Source organism: Dermacentor silvarum, unplaced genomic scaffold (genome assembly GCF_013339745.2).
Source record: "Dermacentor silvarum isolate Dsil-2018 unplaced genomic scaffold, BIME_Dsil_1.4 Seq529, whole genome shotgun sequence".
NCBI classification, from domain to species: domain Eukaryota; kingdom Metazoa; phylum Arthropoda; class Arachnida; order Ixodida; family Ixodidae; genus Dermacentor; species Dermacentor silvarum.
This window is the reverse complement of record NW_023606383.1, coordinates 25,936-34,580: the sequence shown is the minus strand read 5'-3', so window position 1 is coordinate 34,580 and position 8,645 is coordinate 25,936.

Here is an 8,645-nt window from a genome sequence, read left to right as displayed (position 1 = left end):
AGATATAGCAGTAGTGATGAGGAAGCTATGGCAAGATCAACTGAAGAACATGTATGGTGTGCTGAGCTGTAAAATGTTGGTTCTTTTTGTTAAAAAGACACGTACCAGTTGAAATAAGAAATTTTCTATGAAACGTCCTCTCGAGTAGCAGCGTGTGTCGCCCCAAAGCGGATTGTGGGCGTTCAGGTCACCGAGTATTATGTAGGGTTTCTTCAGTTGATCTACCAGGTTCTCAAACTCAACGCTGGTGAGATGATGATTAGGAGGGATATATCAAGAGCAAACCGTTACCAACTTGTTAAAGAGTATGGCACGGATTGATACGGCTTCAAGAGATGTCTGAATATTTAGTTGTTATCAAGCAATTGATTTGCCTGTAACTATAGCCACTCCACCTGAAGGGTCAAGACAGTTATGGCAATCTTTTCGAAATACTGCAAACTGTTTTAGAAAATTTGTGTGGCAGGGTCTTAAGTGTGTTTCTTGAACGCAGAACACTTTTGGTTGGAATTCAGATAAGAGTTCTTTTACATCATCTAGATTATGAATATGTCCACTGACATTCCATTGTAACATTTGCACAGCCACTGTAGCTGGGATCAGTGGGTTCTGTGTTCAAGATTGCACAGCTATGTTACTGGGCCTTTCACAGGCGCAGTAACTCTTGTGAGTTTCCTGTTCTGGCGCGCTCTAACGATGCACGCTGATCCTTCAGCGCCGTTCACACCGAAGGGCCTGGGGTTACCTCCATCGCGTCCTGTGAGGCGCTGGACGCCCGCGCGGGCGGCAGTGTGCCACGCGCCACGGCCCTCGACTCTCGCGGCTGTTTTGGGAGTCACTGACTCAGTGGTCAGCTTCCCTTTTCTCGGGTCAGGTGAGGCAGCGCTAGCTGCCCTCACCAAGGGGGCGTGTCTGTAGACTGCAAGCTCACAGCTCGTGGTCTTAGCAGCCGCCTTAGGCCGAGGTGGCGCTGCCTCCTGACGCGCCACATCGGCATACGTTGTGTGCTGGACAAACAAAAGACGCTTACGCGCTTCTTTGGAAGACATGTTTTGTTTCACCTTGAGCGCTAGGATTTCTTTTTCTGTTTCAATTTGGGACATGACCGCGAGTATGCGGCGTGTCCTCCATCCAGTTAGCACAGTGAAGTTCGCGTTGACAATCATCTGCAGGGTGGTCATTTGCCGCACATTTAGCACACGTCAACCGACCCCGGCAGCTCTGTGAGCCGTGGCCAAACCTTTGACATTTGAAACATCGGCGGGGATTTGGTACATATGGTCTCACAAGGATCTTCATGTAACCCTGTCTCAATGGTCTCTGGTAGGTTGCTCATGGCGAAGGTCAAAATTAGGTGCTTTGTTGGTTATTTCTTTTTTATCTCGTCTCAATTAGATTCTCTGTACGTTATTACATCTTGGTCCTTCTATCCTTCAAGAAAGTTCTGTTTCAGTTAGTTCCAAAGGGTCTTGTTCAGATACTACTCCACGGACTGTGGTAAGTGAGCAGTGAGGAGAACTGAAGACAGGGTTGTCCCCAATCGCCATGAGGTTAGACAGCTAGCTGTGCTGTGTTTTATCACTCAGCTCCACCAGCAAGTTGCCACTAGCCATCTTCGTTGCTTTGTAACCTGGTCCTATTATTTCAGTGAGAGATTTTGACACAAGAAATGGTGAGATTGTTCGAACAGTCTTGTATGGAGTTCCACGATGTACAACGTTGAATTTCGGGAATGTCTCTTTAGGTTGGACCAGAAAGTTGAATATTGCATCGGTGCGCCCCTTTTGTGAGGGAGACGATCAGGTAGTGGAGAATAGTTTGATCCCATAATATATTAGCATTATGTTCAGCAGTGATGCCTCCCGCCCACCACCGAGCCCAACAAGGGGACGTGATGACATAGCAAGGGCAAGTTGTGTAGACGTCAGCAGTACATCATTGCTATAACAAAATATGCTGTAATCGAGGTTGATTACCCACACAAGGTTAACCCTTGCCGCCCAGAAATTTGGAAGTGAGAAGTGACTAGAAGACAGGAAAGACGGATAAGGGGGAGAGAAAGACAAAAGACTGAAGAGGGGGACAGGAAAGGGCGACTGCCGATTTCCTCCAGGTAGTTCAGTCTGGAGGTGCCGTCTATGTGAAGCAGAGGCCGAAGAGGTGTGTTGCCTCCGCCGGGGGGCCTTAAAGGTCCGAACACCCGGCATCGGCTGAACCCCCAGGATCCCCCTTTCCCCAGACACAGCTAAGCCGCGCACGGCTACACGCGGAGGGCCCAACCCTCGTTTGCTCGGGTACGTGGTGTCTCCAACAAACTAAACGCCTGCTGACGCAGACGCCCCTGCGGGGGTTAAAAGGCACCCAACGCTATTCTTTTGGAGCAAGGCAACACCTGTGGAGCTGCGCTGGGGAGAGAGACGAGCTTGCTAGGGAGACCACGCATGCGCAGACCCTGGCACTACTTTTTCACCGGCGCGCTCCGCCGGCGACAGGCCACCGGCAAGGTCAATCTAAATAGGTCCCAAAGCTTGAACGAAAAGCGTGCCAAAACCTATCGCCAGAGATATCAGTTAGGGGCGCACGATTGAAGCGCGACTAGGTGAGGGGGGGGGGGGGGGACGAACACTTAAACTAAAAAAACCTATATGAAAAAAAAGAAATGTTCGAAAATGTTAATCGGAATACTGTCATACGAGTAAACATTCCGTTTCAAATATTTTTGCTGTACTAAAACAACAGATAATAATTTTGTTTCTATTTCACAATTTATTAGTTCGTTCTTGGTGACCCCTACCAACCAGTGATTCTGGCGGCAAGACTTGGCAATACTGTGCAAACCAGCTATTATGCCGTGCGGAATGACGTAGCTCACTTGAACGCGGCGGTTTCATCCGAATTTCTTTTATTTCCTTGCGTGTTTTGTTGACAGTGTGGCGTGCGCTTCACTTCAATTATTGCGTGCCTAGCGCATGGCATTCATTGGCGAAAGGTGCGAGTGCAGGGGCGCTATAACGTAAAATGATGCCAAACTGTTTGATGCCAAACTCCTGACGTCAAATTTACGTAAGCACTGACGCAAGCATCGGGCGGTGACCCGCAGCGTTATCTGAACAACCCAATGAAACATTCTCCTCGTTTATAGGAGGTCACCTTTGTTCGCTTTCAAAACCAATAACATTGTCTAAATTCAGCGGCTTATTTTATCTAATTGGCTAACAAGAGGCGAGCAGCACGCTCTAGTGAAGAGGGTTTCCAAGGGGCCGAGCCAGCACAGTGAAAATAGATAACCGCATGAAGCGGGTGGTGCCGGCTTGTCCGATTGGTCCGCTTCGCCTTACTTAGCTTGCGGTGGCTGGTCGAAAATCGCGGCGGCGTGCAACGGAAGGATCAGAATGCCGCTAAAACGGATCCTCAGCAAGGAAGAGTTGGCAGAGCGATGTCGTATGCATGCCGAAAGGGCTCGATAACGTTTTACTGCCACGCAAAAAGGTTTATCATGCGCAAATAATTACATGCTCACCGGCAGGTGCGAGTAGCGAGGGCCTGAGCGATCGGCGGGGCAGCCATCTTCTATTCCTTTCGGAACGGGGCAGTCTGTGGCTATTCAGAAAAATTCAGTTTTGTTCGGCATATTAATGCATTTTTTCGCGCACACGTCACTTCGACGTGGTGAGTTTTCGCGGTTTTGTGAGGTCGCGTGACAGAAGGCGAAGTGGCGTAGCCGAAAAATTGAACCAATAGCAGAGGTATAATGGTGAAAAGGCGTCGAATCAGGAATAATTCTTTTTCTTTTCTGCGGTTTAATCATGCATAATCAGTGTGTATACGTTATATTCAGATGGGAAGCTATCGCGGTTTTCGTGACGTTGTGTGACACAGGCGAATTGGGAGTGGCCGGAAATGTTTTGACCAATCGTGGAGGCTGATGCAGAAATTTGAATCAAAACATTTTTGGATCATTTTACGTTATAGCGCCCCAGGTTTCTTGTTATCGTGCAAGTTCCCAGCTACGGCATCCGACGCGCTGTGTCTCGTCGCGACGATAAATGCGGAACGCTCCGCGAACAAACGTCGCGCTATGTTCGTTCACTCTCCGTAACCAGGTTCTGAGGTCCGAGGAAGGAAAATTAGTGAGTCTAAGTTTTCTAAATGATAATTGCGGGGCATGTTGTCTTGTCTGATAATGCTGGATATGAATGCATGGTGTGGCATGGAATTGCGAATGCATCTTCGAAAGGTTTCGCATATATGTTGCTATACATTACGACTATGCTGGCCATTGTACTTTTCATCCACTGAAACAAGTTTTGTTTGGTCAATTATATTGGTTGCATTATTCTAAACGAATAAAAACGAATTTTATTGAACCTCTGTGGCACTGTCATTTTTTCCACCCTATTCGCTCACCTTCCTAGGGAACCTGGAGCAATTGCCGTCAATAACAGCCTAATTATGGTCCATTAAGACATACGCCACTCCTATAGTTAATGACACGCTGGCGCTTTCTCTGAGGCTAGTCACAAGCTCGCCTCAGCCTCAAAAGAAAATAGCTGCTGGCGTAGCGGTCGAATGCCGGACGCTGAAGAAATTCAAATATTCGCGCCAAGGAGCTTAAGATCTTGGCGTCACTGCCATTTCCGGTTATGACGTCAATTTTTATTTTTTATTTTTTGCTTGCTGTTACTTGTGCCCCCGATACGTAGATGGCGACGGTTGCAACGAGCCGCCGTTTTCTTGACATGTGGGCTTCTATGGAAAAAAAATTATGCGGTTTTACGTGCCAAAACCACGATCTGATATGAGGCACGCCGTAGTGGGGGACTCCGGAAATTTCGACCACCTGGGGTTCTTTAACGTGCACCTAATCCAAGTACACGGGTGTTTTCGCATTTCGCCCCCATCGAAATGCGGCCGCCGTGGCTGGGATTCGATCCCGCGACCTCGTGCTCAGCAGCCCAACAGGGCTTCTATGGAAGCTTTGCTGCCAGTTTACATATACCTTGCCACCGTCCGGCATTCCGAGTTAGTTTGTGGGCACCTGTACGTTTTATATTTCGTAATAAATACCATGAAAGGAAAAGAAAAACAAAAAGCGCTTGCGTGGCTCGTTGGTAGAGTATCTGACTCCCATGCAGCGGACCCCGGTTCGATACCGTTGGCGACGTTTTCTTTTTTTTCTCCCTCATTTCCGGCGATATTGGTTACGGACACCGGGAGCGGAGGCGGCCACCGTCGCCAACCGAAACGGTTATTGATTGAGCTCATAACAGCTTACGCTGTAAAACAGCACGGAAATTTATGGATGCCTCCGAAGCCACAAGTTTACTTTCAGGACTACGTCCGGCAGTCGAGAAAGCTCTTTGTTACTAATTAACAAAGATACGCCAATGCGATAGAAGTTTTCCGGAACGTTTAAAGTGTTACGTATTTCACTATACGTCCTTAATGCAAGCTGTAAAGTGCGGTGTCAAAATATCCAGGCCAAATCGTAGACAAATCAATGCACCATTTTTATGGTGATTGAACAACTGCTGCGCCAATTTTTCTCTGGTCATATTAACATGGAAGCGTCACAGATCGCACGGGCTACACTTAGTGCTCGGCGATTCAAACGAGAAACGAACGAACGAGTGGCGGCGCTTTTTTTTTGTTTGCCAACGGTTGGCGCTGGAAACACCAAGCTGATGCATGGCGGTATATCATCAACATCATCAGCATCACCAGCCTATATTTATGTCCACTGCAGGACGAAGGCTTCTCCTTGCGATCTCCAATTACCCCTGTCTTGCGCTAGCTGATTCCAACTTGCGCCTGCAAATGTCTTAACTTCATCACCCCACCTAGTTTTCTGCCGTCCTCAACTGCGCTTCCCTTCTCTTGGTATTCATTCTGTAACTCTTATTGTCCACCGATATACGGTTGCGGTATATACTAATCTTTAATCGCCGAAATTTGCGCGCACTCGACCATTTCGCAGATCAGTCATTCGGCGCGGATCGGCTCTCCAGTCGACGCTGGCGCGATAATTGGAAGGTTGTCAATTCCACGGAATTATGTGCGTGGCTTCCAAGACGTTTGATGTCCAGCATGTAAACCTGCGTCCAACCTAGCTCTCTTAGAATATAAACGGTCCCAGAGGCATGTCAATGGAAACACTCCGTGCATTTATTTCAGAGTTTTCTAAAATATAAGACATTGTCGAAGCTAAAATCAAGCGTGGGGTGAAGAACAGGCAAACCGGTAATATAGCAATGAACATGGGTAACATTGCTAATAATAGACTCCTATGAGACTAAAATATAAAACTAGTGGCGAACTCATCTTCGTAGAAAAGCAGGTTGATGGAATGGAAGAGCAGATAGTTGTTAATTGTCGAAGACCACAGCGCTGAATACGCAACGTACCACTCACTCAAGGATAGTACCAATAGGCAGATGAGGACATGCACACGTAAACGCGGAACAAGACAATCAAATGTTAAACGATTGAATAATGAGGAAACATAGTATAGCAGAGAACGCAGCGGCCCTCTTTGTCTGATACTACACGCGACACTTGCTAAAAATCACAACATCCAAAAATTCCTTAGAATGGTTCGCGACTACTCCAGGATGCTTCGGATCATGCTCTTCGCTTCGGCATCTTTCACGGACGTGAGCTGCTGGATTTTTTCATTCAGGGCTGCGCTGTGCGATACGGTCGCGTAGGCTTCAGCGCAGCGCGCCAAGTGGACGCGATTGACTATAAAGTGTGCCGCACACGTGACGTATCCTATGTTGCGACTGAGAAGATCTTCGAGGACAAACCGCTCGTCTCGCGTTTCTTCTCCACAGATTCCAAAACTTGCAATCGCAAGATCAACTTGTTCTCGCGGAAGTCTGCAGCGAGGAACTGAAGAAACGTTTCGTTCTCAAATATGTCACAGGATGCGAAGGAGACTTCGCACAGCGTCTCGCTGGTGACCACCTCGTCAGCCAGGAACCACAAGTTGGCCCGGCCTAGACGGAACCCGGTGATTTGCAGCACTCGGACGCCCGGGTTGTCAAAGATAGCCTCGAGAAGAACGCTGTGAGTGTTGTCTGCTGCTCGAAGAGAGCGGCTGAGGTCTGTCTTGTAACATCCACTCAGCTCGAGCTCCGTTAACCCGGTTAGTGCTCAAGCACTCGCTCAACAAGCGCACCGTGGCGACATCGCTTAGAACACTCTGCGTCAGGAGCAGCCTGAGCGTAGTCAGCTGGTACCAGGAGCACGCCAGCTGAACAGCGTTTCCGAAAGCCTCCGGCCTCGGCTCGCTGAACGAACTGATGACCACGTGGCGTAACCGTTCTGGAAACTCCTGGAGCATATTTAGTACCGCCGAGTCGACAATGTATTCGCCTTCTATACGGACTCGGTCGCTCGTTCCGCTCTCCCGATGACTTGGCAAACTTCCTTGAGTTCGCACATTGACACGTTACTGACCGAGATGGTCCCGAGGGATTCAACGGTGGCAGCGGTGTTTAAGAGGGCTCCGAGGTCCTCTGGCTGAGTCCCGCGAAGCTGAGCGCGAGAAACGAGAGTTCCACCCGCGTACTGTCAAACCCCTGAAGCCAGGGACAAATGGGTTTGTAGAAGGCGGGACCTGGTTGTTCCAAGTGCATCTGTCTAGCGCCGACCCGAGGCCACAACTCCGCTCTCCAGTGGCAGCCGCTAATGTCGAGGTGTGCGAGGAGCCCGCCCTTCCGAGACACGAGACTGGCAAACAGGCTCGCGCAGTCGGCGTTCAGAAGGAAGCCGGCAAGTTTCAGCTTGGAGAGCATGCCGCAAACGACGAGCGCTGTGGTCATGCATGCTAGCTCGTTGTACGTGTTTGCTGCATCCGAATGCACACCGTCCACGCTCAGAGAGCACAGCCGAATACTGGTGCTCAGAAAACGGGAGAACCTGGACACTCCGTTTGGTAGATACGAATGAACAATGCTGCCGTGCAAGGACAGTTCGCGATTGTGTCGTTGTGCCGAAGCGCGTCGAGGAGGCGCCGCCCGTCTTCCGCGCCAAAAACGATCCCGGCAGCGAGAGAGTGGTCAGACTCATCGTGTCCACCAGGAGCGGACAAATCGCGTCCAGTAGGTCTGAGGGCATTGCACCGGTGCCCGAGATGCCCAGTTCTCGCAGGTTCGTCATAGTTGCCATCGCCTTGAACATGTCCTCCCGAATGCACCTGTACAGGGAGGCGACAAGTTGGTTAACTCTCTCCTTCCCGCGCCTATATAAATCGATCAATTTGATCTGCAGTTTTTAGACAAGCTGTTAAACATTTCTGTTGGAAGACTTGTACAAGCAATGCCATATGCACCATCAAAATGACGATTGAGCTTCTGCTATTGCTCAGATTTGACAATTTGTGGTACATCGGGTTGTCTGGGAAAATTAAAACTTCGATTGAAGGTATCGCCGAAACTAGCCTGCAATGGTCGTAGCGCTTACACAATAAAAGTACGCAAATTTTAAAAATTATGTTGCGGAGTCGACCAAAGCTCAAACGACAGCAGTGACGCCAGAAGCTTCTATTGGGTTGTCTAATTTTCCAATCTGACGTCTATAGGCTGTTCACGATGGCTAAAACATTAGATACTCATTAGTTCGGGCTATTTTGACGATTGTGT